At 36.5% G+C, this 22,097-nt stretch overlaps 1 long non-coding RNA gene across 1 annotated transcript in view; it reads right to left on the bottom strand.

Annotated features, from left to right (window-relative positions):
- Positions 1-2,955: 2,955 nt before the first annotated feature.
- Positions 2,956-22,097, bottom strand: part of LOC139084942 (uncharacterized) — a 68,370-nt gene continuing 49,228 nt past the window's right edge. Inside the window, exon 5 of the long non-coding RNA XR_011542880.1 lies at positions 2,956-3,366. This is a non-coding gene — a long non-coding RNA (uncharacterized lncRNA). The remainder of the gene's footprint in view (positions 3,367-22,097) is intronic.

Here is a 22,097-nt window from a genome sequence, read left to right as displayed (position 1 = left end):
ACCCACATATTTCTGTGGCTCTGTTGATCAGTTCATTTCATTATATCAACAAATACCAGCTCTTTGAGGCAGCTGATACTATCCACATTTCACAGATGAAGAAACTGAGTCTCAAAGAGTTTGTAAGACTGACTGGCAAAATACCCAGGTCCTCTGATTTGCCTTCTAACTAGTGGGGATTCTGTTTGTTTTGTTTCACTACACAGTGCAACTCCATTTTCAAGATTGTTTTTCTTGTAGGCTGTTCTAGTCTTTTACCATTTTTACTTCCTTATAGTTGTGCTAATTTATATGTATGAGTTGGTTTCTTCTTCACCAAATCTCCTTCTCTTCTTTAGTTGTGTTCTGAATGCCTGCCCTAATAGATATTTGAGATACAGAAATGAGTGAAAACAAATACACAAACAGCAAACAAAATATACAAACATTTGACTGAACGCAAGGATTTAAAAGAAAAATCCACATCAATAGATTCTATAATAGACTCATTAGGGGCAAAGTAAACGTTGGCCAAATATTATATTAATTAAAAAAATAGTAGCAATAGTAAGTTCACCTAGAAGAAATGGATGAATATATGCCATATGCATTCAGTGCCTTATTTTATCCTCCTTCAATCTGTGCTGTTGGTACTGTAATTCTCATTTACTTCATGAGAAACTTGAGGTTGCATAGATCTTAAGTAGCTTACTAATTTTAACAAAACTTATGATAAGAATAACAACAATATGTCAAACCTTCTAACATAGGTGATATTTATTGGGTGGTTTTAAGACTCGGGTTACGCATTTTGTTTTAACACATCTTTCTACTCCACTTTCTTTTAGTACTTAGCTAGCTGTTCAGTAGATGACAGTTTTCTATATTTTGCTAAAGCACATTTCCATTACATAAAGATAGAAACCATGTTGGCTATATGAATATTGCTCTTCATAAAGCTCTGATTCCAAAAAGGCAGAAATAAAACATGTGACCCTAGTGATAGAGAGCCAAAGCATTTATATGTGTCCAGGACTTGGGCAACATGAGCATGATGGTTGGTTTCATGTGTCAGCTTGAATGGGTAAGGGATGCCCAGATAGCTGGGGAAACATTTCTGAGTGTGTCTGTGAGGGTATTTGCAGAAGAGATCAGCATTTGAATTGGTATACTGAGTAAAGATCACCCTTACCAATATAGGTGGGCATCATCCAATACTTTGGGAGCTTGAATAGAATCCAAAGGCAGGAGAAGAGCTCTGTGCTGAGCTGAGACATCCATCTTCTGCCTTCAGGCATTGGCACTCCTGGTTCTTGGGCTTTCAGACTCAGACTGAGACTTACACCCTGGTTCTGAGGCCTCTGGACTCAGACTGAATTATACCACTGGTTTTCCTGGTTCTCCAGCTTGCAGTTGGCAGATCTTGGACTTCTCTGCCTTTATAATGAGGTGACCCAACTTCTTTTAATGAATCTCTCTCTTTCCCTCTCTCTCTCAATATATAGAGTCATATGCTGCATAACGACATTTCAGTCAATGACGGACTGCATATATGACGACGGTGGTCCCATAAGATTAGCACAATATAGCCTAGGTGTGTGGTAGGCTATATTATCTAGGTTTGTGTAAGTGCACTCTGTGATGTTTGCACAACCATGAAATTGCCTAACAATGCTTTCTTCAGAGTATAAACCCATCATTAAGCAACACAAGGCTGTATATATATATATATTCCTCTCCAGATACATACAAATATAGGCTCATTTGCACTGTGCTGTTGGATAAGAAGTATTATCATCAATTTAATCAAAATGGAAATAATAAAAAGATGAAGATATTAAACCACTATATTCTTCTTGAAGATGAATCTACCAGTTTTACTCTTCCATCTTTTTTTCCCCTACACTGGATCTGTTCACAGTAAATCATTGTCAATCAGAATAAAATATTTCAAATTTGTCAGGTGTACCTCACAACATTTTTACAAACACCCATAATTCTTTGCAAATTTTTAAATAAAGCAATCAAACAATCTTTCCATAGCATCTCTCTCACAAATTCCCTTCATCTGTTCAGAAATGACACCAAGCAGCTGCCGCACCAGCTAGAAATAACCTTTCTATTATTTCTTCCAAAACAAATCTGCCTCTCATTTCCATAGATTTTTGCTACTTATTTATCAGTTCTTTTGTAACTTGAATCAAAGTAAAAATAACCAAGTGTTCTATTTCACATTCTATGTGAAAATTCTTTATCTGAATGGCATGGTGAGAGAAGAAAATCTTTGTTTTGATAGATTATTTGAGAACCTCATAATTGGGAAAGAACCAAAAACTGTTACAAAAAATAAATCTCAAGAAACTAACTTTGCTCGTACATTGTTTCCTGTTTTCTCACTTCATTTCCCCCCCATTTTTCCTCAGAGTTGAACTTCTCACAATAAAGAGCAAACAGACTATACTGAGATGATTCGGTGAATGTGAGTATGGTTCCCAATTCCTGCCAATTCTCGTTCCAAAACATACCTTTTGTTTGTCTCTCTGCATTTCATTGCTGCGCTCTAACATAAAATTTCCTTAATCCAAACACACTAATATCTTATTGCCTTTCACATAAAGTCTAAATGCCTTGAGCCTGTATTCAAACATCTCTTTGAATTTGCATCAACCTGTATTTCTGGTCTAAAGGTATTTCTTGTTCAGACTGTACTATTCTGTTTTCTTGACCTTTCCCAGTTCTGCAATGTTGCTTTGTTATTCTTTCTAAATTGAACAACCTTCTTGCTTCATCTCCACATTTACGTTGTATTTATTTTCTTGTATAAGTTTTCCCCTTCTATCTAGATTGCAGACATTTGGGCAGATATCAGGTCCTCTTCATTTTTTTTAATCTCCCAGGAGGTTTTTCACCCTCATTCTAGGCAATTGATTTGGGGTTGTGACATTTGTATAAACAAAATAGTCTCTAGAAAGGAAGAAAGCATTATCCACTTTAATGGGGGTCAAAAGATTTTTATAGGCCATCCACTAACTATTTGTATTATTCCTTCAACACTGAAGTTGAACAATGGAATTCCATGTTAAAAGAGAAAGAAGATATTCCCAAGAATGCTAAAAATTTACCATATTTCAACCTCCCAAGCATTTCTTATCAGTTAGAACCACTTATTGATCATTATTAGGATTTTGTACTGGTTCTCTGAATAGTTAGGATTGCATTTGGCTGTGGGTAACAGAAATCCTGTCAATTCCACCAAATGATTAGAAGTCCTTGTTTATTTGTTTTCCTTCATGAAGTCAGAAGTCTGGAGGTGGACAAGGCTGAGGACACTGAGGCATTCCTGGCCTTTTCTTCAAGGTTGCAATGTGCCTGCTACAGCCACCACGTCTGTAAGAAAAGTGCAAGAAAAGTGAAGAAAAACCAGAAAAATAGATGACACCTCACAAAAGAAAAAAGAAATTCCAGAAATTCACAGCTAACTTCCTTATTTCTCATGATTATAATTACAAGTATGAACACCTCAAACTGCAAAGAACACTGAGGAATGTCATTTTTCAATGGATAAATTGCTACACTGAACAAATTAAAATTTTGTTAGTAAAGGAAGAAAAGGTGAATAAATCTTGTATAGGGATATTTTACTATAGGTCACAAACTTTAATTTTGTCCTTTTCCTTTGAAATTAAATTTATAGTCAAATGGATTAGCACCAATATACAAAAGTCAGAGGATCCTAAAGCTCATTAGAATTAACTAAAGCATCAACTTAGAAGTGTGTCATATTTTTATAGACTTTGTTTTTTTAGAACAGTTTTAGGTTTAAAACAAAATTGAGCAGAAAGTAGAGTTCCCATACCTCCACCCTTCCTCTTCACATGCAGCCCCTCTCCCACCACCACACGCTACATGCTGCACAGAGTGGTACATTTCTTACAACTGATAGAACAACATTGACACGTTGTTATTAACCAAAGGCTATAATTTACATCAGGGTCCACTCCTGGTGTTGCATATCTAAGAATTTTCACAGATGAATAGTGACATGTATCCACCATCAGAACATCATACTGAGCAGTTTCACTGCCCTAAAAATCCCCTGTACTCCTCTTATTCATCCCTCTCTCCCACCAAATCCCTGGAAATCCCTGATCTTTTTACTGTCTCCATAGTTTTACCTTTTCCAGAATGTCACTTGGTTGGATTCATACAGTAAGTAGCCTTTTCAGTTGGCTTCTTTCACTTAGTGATATGCATCTAAGTTTCCTCCATGTCTTTTCATGACTTGATAGCTTATTTGTTTTCAACACTGAATAATATTCCACTGTCTGGATGGATCAAGTTTATAGGTTCACCTATTGAAGCACATCTTGATTTCTTCCCAGTTTCAGCACTTATGAATCAAGCTGCTATACACATCCATGTACAGGCTTTCATATACAAAAGTTTTTAAACATTTGATTAAATACCAAAGAGCACAATTTCTGGATCACAGCTAGGAGTTTTGTTTAATTTTGTTTTGCAAGAAACTGCCAAACTGTTGTATCATTGAATTACATAATAGAGGAAAACAATATATCACTGAGGAAATTATACGAAATAAAATTTACACATGTAAAAGTTATATGAGATACTTCTCACGTTAAAATGTAATAAAATTCATTTGACTTCATAATGCCAGAGCATATTGTCTTGGGGGTATAAGGCATACTGATTCAAACTGTGTGTCAGCAATAAACATTCTGTTTAGAAATGACCGTGACCACTGATGCATGCCTCTCCATGTGTCAAGATGCAAAGTCTGTACTAGGGTTGAAATACAGCAGAGATATTTATGGCTGCTTTGCTTGTACTTTCTTATCTCGTTTCAGTGCTCTCATGTGTGGAATTGTGAAGCCACAGCGGCTTTTTAAAATACTGAAATATTCAGACTACTTACAGGTTCAAAATTTTTAATGTTCTTTGTTGGAGGTTAAAAGTCATGATTTCTTTCTCAGTAGTGATGTGGAAATTTTTATTACTTTTCATTTACTTTTCTAATTTTAGTGTACTCTCATTTAAAACAATTAGAATGATATTTCATATCCCCCTCAATTCAATCTCACTGGTAGAAATAAATACTCTTAACATTTTATGATGTACTCTCCCAGCATTTTCTGTACATCTTCTCAGACAAATGCACATATACACACACAAAAGTATTTTGAGAGTGTAGATTTTTTTACCTAAATTGAGTCACAGCGTATGTAGCTTTCTATGATTTGAAATCTTTAATTAAAAATGTATCATGGCGTGGCCGGCTCCATGGCCGAGTGGTTTAGTTCCCGCCCTCTGCTGTGGCGGCCCAGGATTCAGATCCTGGGCGCGGACATGGCACTGCTTGTCAGGCCACGTTGAGGTGGCGTCCCACATCCTACAACTAGAAGGACCTGCAACTAAGATATACAACTGTGTACGGGGGCGGGGGGGGGGGGTTAGGGAGATAAAGCAGAAAAAAGAAAAAGTAAAAGATTGGCATCAGTTGCTAGCCCAGGTGCCAATCCTTAAAAAAAAAAAAAAAGCATCATGGAGATCTTTCCATTTTATTACCAATGCTTTACACAAATGTGATTTCCACATATATGAGTATATTGTGATTTCTGTAAGTTATTCTCTATAAATGGACATGATGTTCATGCTAATTTAATTTACTGTATATCCCTAGACGAAGACCTATGTTTATAGATACTTACATTTGGGCAGGAAGATGCTCAGAATTCTAATTAGTAATCAAAACATATATGTATTTTAAAATTTGATAAGTAACAACAAATGGCCCCCTACGATAATTATGTTAAATCTTAGCCACTAAAAGAGTAAGAATAGACTTTCCATTCACCTTCTACCCGCCCTAGACTGACTGAAGATTATCAACATTGTTATTTTTGTTAATTTCACAGGAAGAATATCATTTCTAAATTCTATTTCAATTTCTAGTTTCATGATCATTATTGATCTTTGAGCATCTTATTTCTGTATTGACTTCTCTTTTTCTATGACTTGCTTACTTATTTATTTGCCATTTAGTAGTGGAATTTTTACTTTTTCATACTAATACTATCATGTACATTAATCATTATCCGAGTCTGTGGTTTGTTACATAAACTTTTATCTAGTGTTTTCCATATAAAGATACACTGGTTTATATTTCAGTTTAATAATGATATGCTAGACGTAAGATCAGATACTATCATTGTGCATATATTTTCAAGTAATTCATTCATACGACAAATATTTGCCATTATTTTTATGCAACACACATAGCCCTATGGGCTGTGAATAAGAAGGAAAAAAACAAGACCCTTAATTTCAAGGCAACCTGGTTTCATGGGGAAAAACAGAGAATTAAACCAACAACATACAGACATTAGGCAGAGGATTAATGGTCTGCAGTGAGAATAGGTAGAGAGGGCACTTGCCTCTGAGAGGAGGATGGGAAAGTATAAAGATTCAGAAAGGCAGTCTAAAGGGGATATTTCAGCAGAAATACAATTAACATTAAATGTGGTCCAATGAAATTTTAGCAATTCTGAAAACAGTTTGGCACCTTGCAATTACTGTAATAAATAAATATTAGATTTTTGCAATTGTCTGTAAAATAATTTTTATTATTGGAATGCTCAATTATTTTTGGAAAAATAAGAAATTGCTTGACATAAAGTTACATTCAAATTATAGCAAAATTATTAAAAATGAGTTTTATAATTGGAATATTTTTAAGCAACAAAAAAGTAGGCAAAAATTACTTTGATGAAAAAGTCACTTTTTTTTAACAGTTGGGAATTTTCTAAGTGGGCAATTAAAGTATGTATTTGACTAATTGGAAGAAGAAATTCAAAGCATATACAAGTAAGTGAAAAGGAAATGTGTAATATTCAATAACTTCAATGATCTATTTCATAGTTATTTTGTGATATAAAGACCTTTAAAAGGTATTGTTAAAACAAAGACCTTTATTAGAACAAACACTTTCTCATTTAAAATCTTAACATCACACAGCATCTTATCAAACTCTTGTCAATATCTACACTTATAAGTGCATCCCCTGATTATCATCACTGATAAGGTGTCTTAACGCATTGGATTCTTATAAAATAAAGAAAAATAGAAGAAATTCTGGAGAGTAGGAGATGGACTCATGATATCATGTAATCAACTGAGTGTATGCACTCTTTAGCTTGTGAATATATTCAAATGAATCTATATAAAAGAACTTTCAAAAACAGTTAATTATGTGGAGAGCAGAACTGACCATTATCCATCTTGAGTATTTGATATTGGGCTGAGATATTATTTAATATACTACTGACGCCAAGTTTTAATAGGCAAGTGAATTCAGAAAGATATTTACATTCATATTTCCGATAAAATAAATTATTACTGATGAAGAAAATAATTATAGCTTTAATTAGTTTAAAACATAAGCACACACAAAATAATAAGTCCTAAAATCGTCTTACTCCCTAGGAAGTTAAAATCTACAGGCACATCTGTAATACAAATAAAACAGGGCTGCATGGCTAGATGGTGACATAGAGCTGGGAAGTCAATCAAATCAGATAATCAGACCACATGTGCATTACTCATATTTCTTTTTCTGAGAAAATATGACATTTTTGGCAACACATAATCTGTTTGCTCCTTATGGTCTTTTACTAATCTGAAGAATGAGTGGTTTAAATGTGATATCTCTGTTTATTAGAATTTAGAGGATTAAAACTAACTCAATTCAGGAGATTTAATAAGCAGGGGGTCATAATTTCTTAAGAAGGAATAAATTTGAATTAGAGATAAACTCACTTCATCTCAACACACCATCTTTTAGAAACAAGCATTTGAAAACTTTGAGGATTGTAATTTATGTAACAATCATAAAACTTTGACTTGTGTTCCTCTTAAAATGTCTTTGAAGATAGAGGTCTGAATTAATTAACTAGGTAAAAGTATGTCTCAAGTCACATTTGAATTAGCTCCTCTATCATCCTCAAAAGTTTGATTTAATAATTTTTCTCCTTATGTTTGAAAGATTAACCATGCTTAATATTTCCTGGCAAATTAGTCATCACACTGCTGTTGGACTGGGTTTTATTTTTGTCTTTCAGGTGCATAAATCACACAGCTTATTACTTGGAGAGCCCTTTCATGTCTTTCATCAACTCTGAGTTTGAAAACTCTGAAAATGAATCAGATTGGCAGGCCTACTTCTGAAGATTCTAAAAAGATTCTCCCTTAAGGAGGATAAGTTGAAAAGATGGTCATTTAGCAATGCTGCCTTCAGGAAATATGCCTTGCTGAAAAACGCGTGCCTTAGTACTTTGGAATGTGTGTGATAAATAGCTTGCTTTCATCAAAGATGTACCTTATGTCTGTTGTCATGTCTAGAACTTGAAAACAGGAGATTGATGGCATTGCCAAACGTGTGTCATGATTAGAATATTAACATCCATTTCTTAGGGTACTATTAAATAACCATAATTGAAATCTACCTGATTTACATACACACATACAAAACTGATAGCTGCTTCTTGTGATGTTTAAGTCATTCAGATAAATCATTGAGCTAAATAAAATAAAATAAATATAAGAAATATAGTTCACCTCAGTTCATTTTAAAATTGATTAGAATATTATATTTGTCTTTCATGCGTCCGCTAACCATTTTTTAATGAATATTAAAATCATAAAAGTTTAAAACTTAGGAAATATCAATAGTAATGTGGCATGATTTCTGAACAACCTCTGTGGAGCCCTGGGGATTAGACCTAAGCGTCCCTGGGGCATAGACAGTATGAGCATGGCCAAAAAGACAAATACTTCAGCCTGGTTTTAATCAGCGGAGTAGCTTTTTCTGCATCAGGCATTTCGACAACAAATATGAAACAAACAAACAAAGCCTAAAAACCTGGCATAGACCTAGTCCAGTGGTCCTCAATCTGGCTACACAATGGAGTCACCTGGGAAATTTTTTAAAGTACTCGTGCCTGACTCCCCATCCCCAGAGGTTCATATTTGGTTGGCCTCAGTTGTAGCCCAGGCATTCGTGTGATTTTTCAGATTAAAAGATGTTTGTAATATGCAGCTGGAATTAAGAACTGATCTCAACCGAACTTCTTTGTTTTTCAAGTAGAACCAGGGAGATCTCAGGAGATAATAAAAATGTCACCTACATAATTCACACAACACAATCTGGATTCACACACACACAAATTGAAATAAAATGAGCTGAGAAAATTGAAAAAACTAATTCAAATGTGACATTTTACAAGTAGGTAAATGGAATCAGATAATGTAAAGGACTCAGCCAGTAATAAATTTGACAGAAGGCAGAAAAAACTATACCTACTAATAGCCACATGGGGTAATTTCACAAGTTGTAATTTATGGCAGTCTCCTTTACATTAGATTTGTTGTACCATTTCCTTGTGTTTTCTCTATCTGTGCTCCTGGGACACAGGGCTGCTGGAAATTTTTTATAATGATTTCAACTCTAGTTCTAATTTCAGGACAGCTGGGGCCTGTTAGAGCAAAGAGGCCAGCCTATTCTCCCGGATTGGATAAAGATGTGTCCTCCTTCACAAGCGGAGGAAGGTAGATGCTGTAGGGGAGGAAGACTTTTCCTCTACCTAATGTGGGTTTGTCTGGCCGGAGAACAAATTAAATTCACATGAGACAGAATAGCAAGAGAAAATTAAACAAAGCTCTATGAGGAACCATGGCCCACGGCCTTTCTTCCCGAAGGAAGAAAGGGCACCGAAGAAGTGGGTGCACAGAGTGGTTATATACCCCCAAACAGGATATTTCACATATGATTGAAATGTCCCTCCCACAATAGTCACAAGATTGCCCTGTCGGCACAGCGCTTGATGGACACAGCAGGTAGTGGTTCTGCTATCTCGATGGGCGTAGCAGGAGGCAGGTCTATTGTCTTGAGCTGGGTGGTCACAGGTGAGCCCAGCAATCAGTTTCTAGCCTAAGGAAAGATGCTTAATCCTTAAAGAAATGCCAACGTTGGGAGGGGGAGGGAAGTCAGTTACAGGAGGTTAGCAGACAAGCTCAATAAAATGCAGATTTAAGTCCTTGCCTTTGGCATTGATTAAGAGTTTCTAGAGAAAGGTCATCTCCTTTCTTCTTCCTGGTACAGAGAGGGAGGCACCTTTACAGATAGAGATTTAGTTCTACTTTTTAGTTGCTTTCCTGTCTGCAAAAAAACCAGCCTCAAATAGTCCTCAAGCCAAAGAGACATATCTTGGGGTGGCCATTCCAGTCCCCACAATGCTCAGGACCTACATAGTCTTTGTTGCTGTTCAATAGCACTAAATCTGCTGACTACCCAGCCTCTGAAACTCACACATAGGGATCTTGGATGATTGTTGTATTTTTCTGTGCATTCAAAAAAGGTTCCAACTCTGAGTTCTTATGACATGGTGGGCTGTGGCTCATGGTTTTTGGAAGGTTAGGCTGACGTTTGGAATAGAGCAGGTCTTCTCAAACATTATCACGCAGGCAGATTATTATAACACAAATGATGCCTCGGTAGTTATGGGATGGGGGCTGAGATTCTGTTATTTCTAACAAAATCCCAAGCAAGCCAATGCTACTGGATTGTGGATCACACTTTGGCAGAGAAAATGGTTCTTTTGCAAGTGGTCCAAAAATACGTTATGAAATTGCAGTCCACATTCAGGTCTATGCTCCAGCACTGTTGTCCTTATAACAGAGTATGCATCCATACCTCCTTGGGCATTTCTTGTCTTCATCCCCAAAGTTTTCACACTTTCATGTGTAACAATTGAGCAGCATCTCCAGTATCATAGTCTCATTGTGAGCAGACACTCAGACACAATGGGCATTGTAACAAGGTAAAGATGTGCCAGTAGAAATGGAAGCTTCTGGCAGGCACATCTTTGAATTGCTTTGGGCTCTAGTGTGGCCAGAGTCTCCAAGGATAAACTTGAGGGCCAAAAAAATAAATTTGGAGGTTACTGTAGTAAATTTAAGAGTTGGGGCTTGAGCTGAGGCAGGGTCTGGGCCAGGAGGCTGGCGCTAAACTTTCAGTGCAGGCATCAGGAAAGGAACATATGAGCAAAAACTGAGCCAAGATCCAGGTGATACTTGGGCCTTGATGGGATCAATTGTGGTTACTTTGCTCAATAGAGAGGACACAGTGTCTGCCTTCAAGCTAATATCACTCTCGTTCCTGGGCTCTGGATGAGGCAGCTCCAGGGAACCAGTCCCTCTCTCCTGGTCCGGCTGAGGTAAGGGACAGCACAGAGCAGAGGGCAAAGTGGGAAAGTCCCTCTTGGGACAGCCTCCAGGTGGGCCTCAGGAAGAGGAGAGGTCGATGAGGGGAAACTGTGGGTGGACACCGTGGAGCTCTCACTCCCAGGAGCCAGTGGTCTGCTCCCTAATTTGGGACTTGGGTGAGGAAAGCCGTGGAGTCTTCCAGGCCCCCAAAAAGAACATACTTTGTTGTTGACAGTCAGTTACGCAGTCTAGGATGGCTGTTGGGGTCCATATGTTCATTCTTTATCCTTTTGGTGCACTAGTCAGGACAATAATCAATATCGCCAGGGGTTGCCTTCAACATTGCACTTTCACCTTAAGGCAGTCTTGCCAAGGAAACAGTGCCAGGAAAAGGAAGCCCAAGGTCATCCTCTCGTGGAGAAAGAATTTAACCCTTCTATTTACCCTTCTAATTTCTAACCCAGAAGTTCTTTGAAATATTATCAAGACATTTTTAGCTATATAAAAAGAATAAAAACAGGTAATAGCTTGGAAATCCATGTGTTAAATATGAAAGTAAAGAGATTTTTGATCTGCATTTCCCTGATGGCTAATGATGTTGAGCATCTCTTCATATGCCTGTTGGCCATCTGTATTTCTTCTTTGGAGAAATCTCTGTTCAGATCTTTTGCCCATTTTCTAATTAGATTGTTGGTTTTTTTGTTGTTGAGCTGTATGAGTTCTTTGTATATTTTGGATATTAACCCCTTATCTGATATGTGGTTTGCAAATATCTTCTCCCAATTGTTAGGTTGTCTTTTCGTTTTGTTGATGGCTTCCTTTGCTGTGCAGAAACTTTTTAGTTTGATGTAGTCCCATTTGTTCATTTTTTCTTTAGTTTCCCTTGCCCGGTCAGACATGGGACTTGAAAATATGCTGCTTGGACCAATGTCATAGAGCATACTGCCTATGTTTTCTTCTAGAAGTCTCATGGTTTCGGGTCTTACATTCAAGTCTTTAATCCATTTTGAGTTGATTTTTTGTGCATGGTGTAAGGGAATGGTCTACTTTCATTCTTTTGCATGTGGCTGTCCAGTTTTCCCAACACCATTTATTGAAGAGACTCTCCTTTCTCCATCGTATGCTCATGGCTCCCTTGTCGAATATTAGCTGTCCGTAAACGTGTGGGTTTACTTCTGTGCTCTCAATTCTGTTCCATTGATCTGTGTGTCTGTTTTTGTGCCAGTACCATGCTGTTTTGGTTAGTATGGCTTTGTAATATAATTTGAAATCGGGGAGTGTGATACCTCCAGCTTTGTTCTTTTTTCTCAGGAATCCTTTAGCTATTCAGGGTCTTTTGTTGTTCCATATAAATTTTAGGATTCTTTGTTCTATTTCTGTAAAAAATGTTGTTGGAACTTCGATAGGGATTGTGTTGAATCTATAGACTGCTTTAGGAAGTATGGACATTTTAACAATGTTAATTCTTCCAATCCAAGAGCACGGAATATCTTTCCATTTCTTTGTGTCTTCTTCGATTTCTTTCAACGATGTTTTATAGTTTTCAGTGTATAGATCTTTCACCTCTTTCATTAAGTTTATTCCTAGGTATTTTATTCTTTTTGTTGCAATTGTAAATGGGATTGTATTCTTAATTTCTCTTTCTGCTGAGGTATCGCCTCACTCCAGTCAGAATGGCTATAATTAACAAGACAGGAAACAACAAATGTTGGAGAGGGTGTGGAGAGAAGGGAACACTTGTTCACTGAAGGTGGCAGCGCAAACTGGTGCAGCCACTATGGAAAGCAGTTTGGAGTATCCTCAGAAAATTAAGGATAGATCTACCATATGATCCAGCTATTCCACTGCTGGGTATTTATCCAAAGAACTTGATAACACAAAAGCATAAGGATACTTGCACCCCTATGTTCATTGCGGCATTATACACAACAGCCAAGACTTGGAAGCAACCTAGGTGCCCATCAAGGGACGAATGGATAAAGAAGATGTGGTATTTATACACGATAGACTACTACTCAGCCATAAGAAATGACGAAATCCAGCCATTGTGACAACATGGATGGGCCTTGAGGGTATTATGCTGAGTGAAATAAGTCAAAGAGAGAAAGTCAAATACCATATGATGTCATTCATAAGTAGAAGATAAAAACGACAAAAAAAGGAAAACGCATAGCATTGGAGATTGGACTGGTGGTTACCATTTGGGAAGGGGGGAGGGCAAAAGGGGTGATTAGGGTCACATGTGAGGGGATGCACTATAATTAGTGTTCGGGTGGTGAACGTGATGTAATGTATCCAGAATTTGAAATATGATGTACATCCGAAAAAAATAAAAATTAAAAAAAAAGAAAGTAAAGAGAATGTTCTTTACAATATTTTTTTATTTTCATAAATATATTGTATGTTCAGAAATGAAATGCAATCATGGGAGCAGATTATCCTCTTTACATATTTACTGAAACTATGTTTCCTCTAATAGACTTAAGACATTGATCTTCCTCCTAATACTTTACAATAATAGTACTGTCGCCCAGGGAAGTCCCTAAAACATTTAGCATGTCTAATGCTTTATTTTTAACTTGTGCTTGCTTACAGGAACCAAGGCAGAACATTGTTAGATAGTCAAACCACAGAACCAGTTGAAACCAAAAAGGTCCAAGATGGGGCCTGCCCAGTGGCACAGTAGTTAAGTGTGCACGTTCTGCTTTGGCGGCCCGGGTTTCACCAGTTCCATCCCAGGTGCGGACATGGCACTGCTTGGCAAGCCATGCTGTGGTAGGTGTCCCACATATAAAGTAGAGGAAGATGGGCACGGATGTTAGCTCAGGGCCATTCTTCCTCAGCAAAAAGAGGAGGATTGGCAGCTGTTAGCTCAGGGCTAATCTTCCTCAAAAAAAAAAGCTCCAAGATGGTGATGGGGTGCCATGTACAGAAGAAAACATGTGCAAAAGGTGCCATGTGTAAGAAAGGAAAAACTTCGCATGCCCCAAATGCCCCACCCTGAACAATGAATCAGAGACCCCTCCCCCTTCACATCCCTTAAGACCCCTGCTGACCTTCCCTACCTCCTGGGACAGGGTATTTTAGAGCACCAACTCTGCCTCTTCCAGTTACTGATCAATGAATAAAGTTTCTGCTCTGCTGCTCCGAACCCATTCTTGGTCTATTGGTGTGAGTGACTCCTGGGAAAAGGACCGACTTAGGAGTCACCAGTCACATAGAACTTGGTAACATTACTATTACTTTTATCAGTATTGAGAATCCAAAAGAAGACTTGATCTGTTGCCTTTCTCTGGGTAGAAAACTGCGATTTCATTCATAAAATAAGTAGCTAATAAGAACAAGATCATAAATAGTATGCAAAGATTGGTGCAGTGCATGTTAACTGGTGATAACTACATTCCTTCGAGTCAGGGCTTTTCGAGCAGCTCTTCCACGTTTTGTGTCTTTAGTTACATGACCTTTTCTCTTTTTTACTCCTCTTCACTGTTTATAATGCAAACATTAGCTCCTACATTAAGGTCAATAGGTTTTTAACTGGGACCAAAGAGAAAGAATTTTATACTTGCACAATGTTAAACCTATAATTTAGTAATTTGATTTTATCATAATACCTATTAATACCTACAATAACAATATAGGTCAAACCATATCAAATTGTCATTTTTGTGAACCAAAGTAGTTGAATATGTTAATAACTTTTAACTACTAATTCCAAAGGAAGACTTCAGGAAAACACAGATCAGCTATTTGGTTAGTAAATGAAATTGTCACTTTATAATCTATTTTACTTTAAAATATATGCTGATGCTTGTTATGCAAATTGCATCTGAAAAAGACCTTAATTAAATTCAATTGTTATGTTTTCCTCTGTGGGACAATAGGGGAAAATGACCTTGTTTACTCTACATCAAATAAAAATGTTAACAAAATACTTTACATATCAACTGTCAATAAACAAGCATGCCTGTGTCTTTTATCTGTGGCTTTCTTGCTTTTTTTTCAACATAGTCTACAGATTTCATATCAGTCTTGGGAGGATCCGTACTTGAGAATCTTGGAGTGTGACCTTGCCAGAAAGTTCTGGATAGCTGGTGAGGGGCAAAAGAGGCTGAGTAGGGAAAGAATGCTAAGCAATAACCCTCTAGGATTTTCCCCAAAGGGCCAGAGACATACTACTTCAAGGTTTTGGGGACACTAACAGATAGTAAAATGTTGATTTTCTGTAAATCTAAAAAAATCCCCAGGATACAGTACAGGATTCTGGCCGCTGTGTATCTTTTATTGTTGTTCTTGAAAGTTTTCAACTTTCTAAATAAAAAATTCTTTTTAAAACCTTTAAGGGCCTTTAAACTATTACCCGCTCATGATAATATCCCTCATTTATAAATATTCTCATTTAAATATATTACTTTTATGTTCTTTGTCATTTATATTTATTTTTCATACCCATAATAATTCACCCTGGGAATTTTTTATGGTCTGATAATGACAAATCAGAGCTGTTAAGGGCCACTAACACTTCCTTATCTTTCTAACAACCACCAAGGTGTGTCTTTATTAGATTCTAATGCTCATGCTGTTGTGTTTTATTACCTAAATGGAGAAGTAAAAAATTAGTGCATAACACAATCGGATGGCTTCATTGGTTTTATGTAGTAAATTGTTCTGAAGATGAACATTACTAAGCCAGGAAATTCTTACTCTATTTTCAGAAAAATGTTCACAAGGGGACAAATACCAATTTAGTGATTAAATGAAGAGGAAACATTTGGGAAGCAAGTATAAAATAAATTAATTACTAGGCTCCGTATCATGTCCTAAATCTGTGACATTTAGTTGGCGTTGGAGATGGAATGAATGCAACAATTGATAAGAAGAAAGATAATTCTCAGAAAGAGAGATTTAAAATTGAGTATTGCCTCCTGTCAATGCATTAAATAAATAAATGCTTCTTGGGGGCTAACTAGGTTTATAGTGGGTCAGATTGGCACTCAGGACACAATATAAAAGGAGTTAATTCCTAACCAAAAGAATTTGAGTCAAGTGGTTAGTCTTGCTAACGCAACCACACTGAAATAGGATCATTTCTACGTGGAACGGGCAAACTGGTATGACCACGAGAAAAGGATCACTATGTTGGGTTAAAGGAAGGAAAGTATTGAGGCTATGGATAGGAAATGGTATCTGAGCTGTGTGGGCATTTCCAGCAGCATGCATTATAGGAATGTTTTCTGTACAGCAGGAGCCATGTGTGCAAATGCACAGAGATGGGAGATGGCAGGCACTGCTTAAGAGAGTGTGGTGAGATGGGTGAGTGGTAGAGGAGGAGACAGCAACCGAGTCCTATTTATATAGGTACCTTGCTACCCAGTTTGCACGCATTATCCCCTTTAATTCTAACAACAACTATATGAAATAGGCCCTATCTTCACTCCATTTTGCAGTAGGGGAAAAAGGCTGAAATGTTTCATGTCTCCCCTAATAGTAGAATCGCTGTTTGAATTCAAATTGCCAGATGTCAGAGTCTTTATACACTAACTTGAATCATAAAAGTTCTTGTATGACAATTAAGTAGGCAAATGTAGGCCATATAGTAAGTAATTTAGGTTTTGTCAGTTGCATATGGGTCCTCCATTTGTAAATTCAAGTTGTAGAATCTCCTCTTCCTCCTCCTCCCCCTCTTCCTCCTCATCTTTCTTCTTCTTCCCTTTAAGACTGTAAAAAACATCCTTAAGTCCTAGGATCTGCAATAAGCTAGGGGCTACCTTTGGCCTGGGGGCTTTAGAGTTTTCCAAGGGTAGCCTGAGGGAATTTTGAGGTGAGGAAAGAGAAGATATGGATTATTTGCTAAATGTACAATCAGGGCTGGAATGTGGAAGACTATACTGTGAGTAGGACAAATCTGATACAAAATAGATAATAAACAGGCTACACAAACTGTCCTGGTCAGACACTGTGAGGACAGAATTAGTGACATTGGAGAGAAAGAAGAATCAAGAGTGTATAATAGTTCATTGTTTGCAGGATGTGAATGACTAGGAGAAAAATTGTACAAGTCACAAAGTTCTGGGCTGGTCACACAGGTGAGAGTGAAGAGATCAGACAGTATTCCTCCAGATAGTCTAATTCTTGTCTTCATCCTTGCAAGTTTATAAACTCTTCTACTGAAAAGAATTGGGCTCACTCAATTTTCTTAACCCCTAAGATTTAGCATAGATCCTAAAGGATAGTTTGCATTTACTAAAGTCTTGCGAATAATACGTGAATGAATGAATGGGAGAGTGAATGAATGCTTTCTCCTCTAAGCGGGAAAAAATAAATAGTTATTCAGGAAAAGAAACGCTACCAAAAAAGAAAACTGCAAAATATGTGGTTATTATATAAATGTCTCTTATTGAACCCATGCTCTGGGTCTGTAGTCAAAAAAGAGCTTAGATATAAAAAAGAAAAATGCACTTAAGTTTAGATGAAAATGAGAATTTTAAATTGGAGAAGTACTTAGATAAAGTACTATTATGTCAGCCTTTTCTGATCCACACTTAACATCGGTTTAAAAGATGATTAAATAGCATAAGGGACAGCTGCCTGAGAGAGTCACGGAAAGAAGTCAGTAATTTGGTAGGACCGCACGAAGCAGCTATCGCAGCCCTCATTGCAGGTTGACAGACAGGTGGGAAGAGACCTGAATGCACCTGAGTTTCCTGATCAGAGATCATTCAACATTTTAATTTATTCCACAAATACTCTCGTTATTAACCTCACATATATAAACATAAAGCCTAGAAATTTATTAAAACTTGTGTCTATCTTTAAGGTTTTTTAAAACTGAATGAATTAAAAAAAGAAATTATTACTCTTTGGGGATGTTTGTATTTTGACGTTTTAGCATGTCCATGGATGTGGGAGTCATTGATTATGCTTAATATTAAGATTCTAGAACAGCTCTATATAATAACTAATCACGCTTTAAATATGAAACCCTTTAAATGTGTTTATTATACATTTTTGAGAGCCGTTGCTTTTAATTTCCAAATCTGATGAGTTAGATCAATTTTTCCATGTTTTCAGATTTGGCACATAATGCCTAATTTTCTTGATGCGTATAAGAATTAATTGAGATCCTGTGAACTGCCAGGCACTATTCTGCACGGGGGAGTCCCAGCTGTAATAGGATAGAAACAGCTGTGACCTCATGGATTGTACGTGAAGGAGCCACCCCGTAAAGCATGGTAGCCACCAGCCACGTGTGGCTATTTACATTTAAATTAATTTGAACTAAGTAAAGTTAAAAACTTAATTCCTCAGTCATACCACATTTCAAGTGCTCAATAGCCACACGTAGCAAGTGGCTATCATATTGGAGACTGAAGATTTATAAAACATTTTGTTCACCATAAAAGGTTCTAAGGGTAATGCTGTTCTAGAGTATAAGAGGAAATCCATTTGAAATTAAATTACCTCGTTTAAAATTGTGTACTGTAAGGGAAATTTTCTCAACAGGAGCCATCTCTTCCGAGGAATTAGAATATTTGCAACTAAACAACAAAGTTTGTGAAATTTAGGTAACAATAAATTAATTAAATTGCTAATGATTCACTTTAAAATTACTGCTATTTGCAATTATTTAGCCTAGACATAAATCTTACCTCTACTTTGTGCTACATTTGCAGCACTGGGTGGCTTTGGCTACTCTATGCTTTAGTTCTTGTGGGGTTACAATGAGGATGGACTCAGATAACGTGGGAAGTGTTTGGAACAGTTCTCAATAAGTTTTATTTATTGCTATTATTGTTGTTATCACACACACACCCCTCATTTTATCAAATAGCTCCAAAATTGATTTATTTTACTTTTTCTTCTACATGTTCTATCCTTCAATTTTTAAATATTTTCTGAATCTAGGATATGTGAATATGATGAATAGAAATGTCGCTCCATACATTAAAATTGAGATAAAGAAATATGAGTTCTTTATTTGAGTTATAAATTTTATTAGAAATTTTATTTGAAGATATTTGTAGATTATCAGGCAGCTGTAATAATTAATACTCAGAGATACCTTATACCCTTTACCCGATACTCCTTAATGGTAAAGTCTTGCCTAACTAGAGTAAATATCACAACTAGTATGCTGACATCAATAGAGTCAAGATAGAGGACGTTTCTACCCCCTCAAGAATCCCTCATGTTGCCCTTTTATAGCCACGTCTACTTCCCTTCCACTACACACTATCATTAATTACTTGTAACAATAATGTCCTCTACACTTCTATAATTTAGTTATATCGCACATGTTACATAAATGGCATCATAGCGTATGTAACATTTTGGACTGACTTGTTAACTTGACACAATTCTCTAGAGATTCCTCCAAGTTGTTGGGTGTAATAATAGTCCGTTTATTTTTCTTGCTCTGGAGTGTTCCATGATGAATATACCATTTTGTTTAACCATTCACCCAGTGGAGGACATCTGGGCTGTATCACGTTTTGGGTTATTATTAATCAAGCTGCTATAAACATTCATACACATGTTTTTGTGAGAACATAAGTCTTTATTTCTCTGGATTAAATGGCCAGAGGTGCAATTAATGGGTTGTGTGATAGTTGCATGTTTAGTTATTTAAGAAACTGCCAAACTGTTTTCCAGACTGGCTATATAATTTAATATTCCCGCCAATAATATGTGAGTGATCTAGTTTCTCTGTATTCTCACCAGCATGATATTGTCATCATTTTTTATTTTAGCTGTTCTGCTAAGTGTGTAGGGTTATCTAAATGTAGTTTTAAAACTTGCATTCTCCTAACAGCTAATGATGTTAAACATTGTTTCATGTGTTTATTTGCCATCTGTACATATTGGTGAAATATCTTCTCATATCTTTTTCCCATTTTTTAATTGGATTTTTTATTTTTACTGTTGAGTTTTGAAAGTTATTCATATACTCTATATACTAGTCCTTGGTTAAGTATATGCTCTGCAAATATTTACCCGCTATGGAGCTTATCTTTTCATTCACTTAACACAGACTTTTGCCTAGCAAACATTTTCAGTTTTGATGAAATTCAATTTTTCCAATGTCTCCATTTATGGGTCATGCTTTTGCACAATCACAGTCTGTTAGACTCATATTTTTACCAGTTTGAGTAAAGTAGAGAAATCTTATCTCCCTTTTGTCTCTCTACTCTCCCCAGCTTATAATTTTCTTAAATATTTCATCTCCATACATTTCTAACCATGTCAGACAGTGTTATGATTTTGCTTCAATCATCAAACATAAGTTAGAAAACTCAAGAGGAGAAGGAAAGCCTATTGAATTTATTCACATTTTTATTACTCTGTTCTTTCGTCCTTCCTAGCATTCCAAGATTCCTTTTGTTATCCTTTCTTTCCAGTTTAGAGAATTTCATTTAGCCATGTTTTAAAGTGGGTCTGTGGGTGACACATTATCTTAGTTTTCCTTCATCAGAGAACATCTTGATTTCCCTGTTCTTTCTGAAGGATATATTAGCTGTGTAGGGGGCTGTTTTGTTTCTTAGTTGAGGTAATGTCGGTTTATAACATTATATAAATTTCAGGTGTACATCAATTTCAATTTCTGTGTAGATTACATCATGTTCACCACCCGAAGACTAATTACCAGCCAGCTCCATACATATGTGCCTAATCACCCCTTTTGCCCTCTTCCCTCCTCCTTTTCCCTCTGGTAACCACCAATCCAATCTCTGTCTCTATATGTTGTTAGTTTGTTGTTGTTTTTGTCTTCTATTTATGTGAGATCATAAAGTATTTGACTTTCTCCCTCTGACTTATTTCACTTAGCATTATACGCTCAAGGTCCAGCCATGTTGTCACAAATGGCAAGATTTCATCTTGTTATATGGCTGAGTAGTATTCCATTGCGTATGTACCACATCTCCCTTATCCATTCGTTCCTTAATGGGCACCTAGCATGCTTCCAAGTCTTGGCTATTGTGAATACTGCTGCAGTGAACATAGAGATGCATGTATCTTTGTGCATTCATATTTTCCTGTTGTTTGGATAAATACACAGCAGTGGAATAGCCAGATCATATAGTAGTTTTATTCTTATTTTTTTGAGGAATCTCCATACTGTTTCAACAGTGGCTTTGTAAGTTTACATTCCCACCAGCAGTGTATGAGAGTTCCCTTTTCTCCACATCCTCTCCAACACTTATTTCTTGTCTTGTTAATTATAGTTATTCTGACAGGCATGAGGTGACACCTCATGGTAGTTTTGATTTGCATTTCCCTAATAATTATTGATGTTGAACATCTTTTCATGTGCCTGTTGTACATCTGTATATCTTCTTTGGAAAAATACCTGTTCAGATCTTTTGCCCATTTTTTAATTGGGTTGTTAATTTTTCATTGTTGAGACATATGAGTTCTTTATATATTTTAGGTATTAATCCCTTATCAGATATATGGTTTGCAAATATCTTCTCCCAATTGTCTTTTCACTTTGTTGATGGTTTTCTTTGCTGTGCAGAAACTTTTAGTTTGATGTAGTCTCATTTGTTAATTTTTTTCTATTGTTTCCCTTGCCTAGTCAGACATGGTACTTGAAAATATGCCATTAAGCCCACTATGGAAGAGTGTTCTTCTAGAGGTTGTATGATTTCAGGTCTTCCATTCAAGTCTTTAATACACTTTGAGTTAATTTTTGTGCATGTTGTAAGATAATGGTCTATTTTAATTCTTTTGCCTATGGCTATCCAGTTTTCCCAACACCGTTTATTAAGAGGATTTTTCTTTCTCCATTGTATGTTCTTGGCTCCCTTGTCAAAAATTAGCTGTCAATAGAAGTATGG

Source organism: Equus przewalskii, chromosome 7 (assembly GCF_037783145.1).
Source record: "Equus przewalskii isolate Varuska chromosome 7, EquPr2, whole genome shotgun sequence".
In the NCBI taxonomy this organism is placed as follows: Eukaryota; Metazoa; Chordata; class Mammalia; order Perissodactyla; family Equidae; genus Equus; species Equus przewalskii.
The sequence above is the reverse complement of the archived record's forward strand: the minus strand, read 5'-3'. Positions and strand labels throughout refer to the sequence as shown.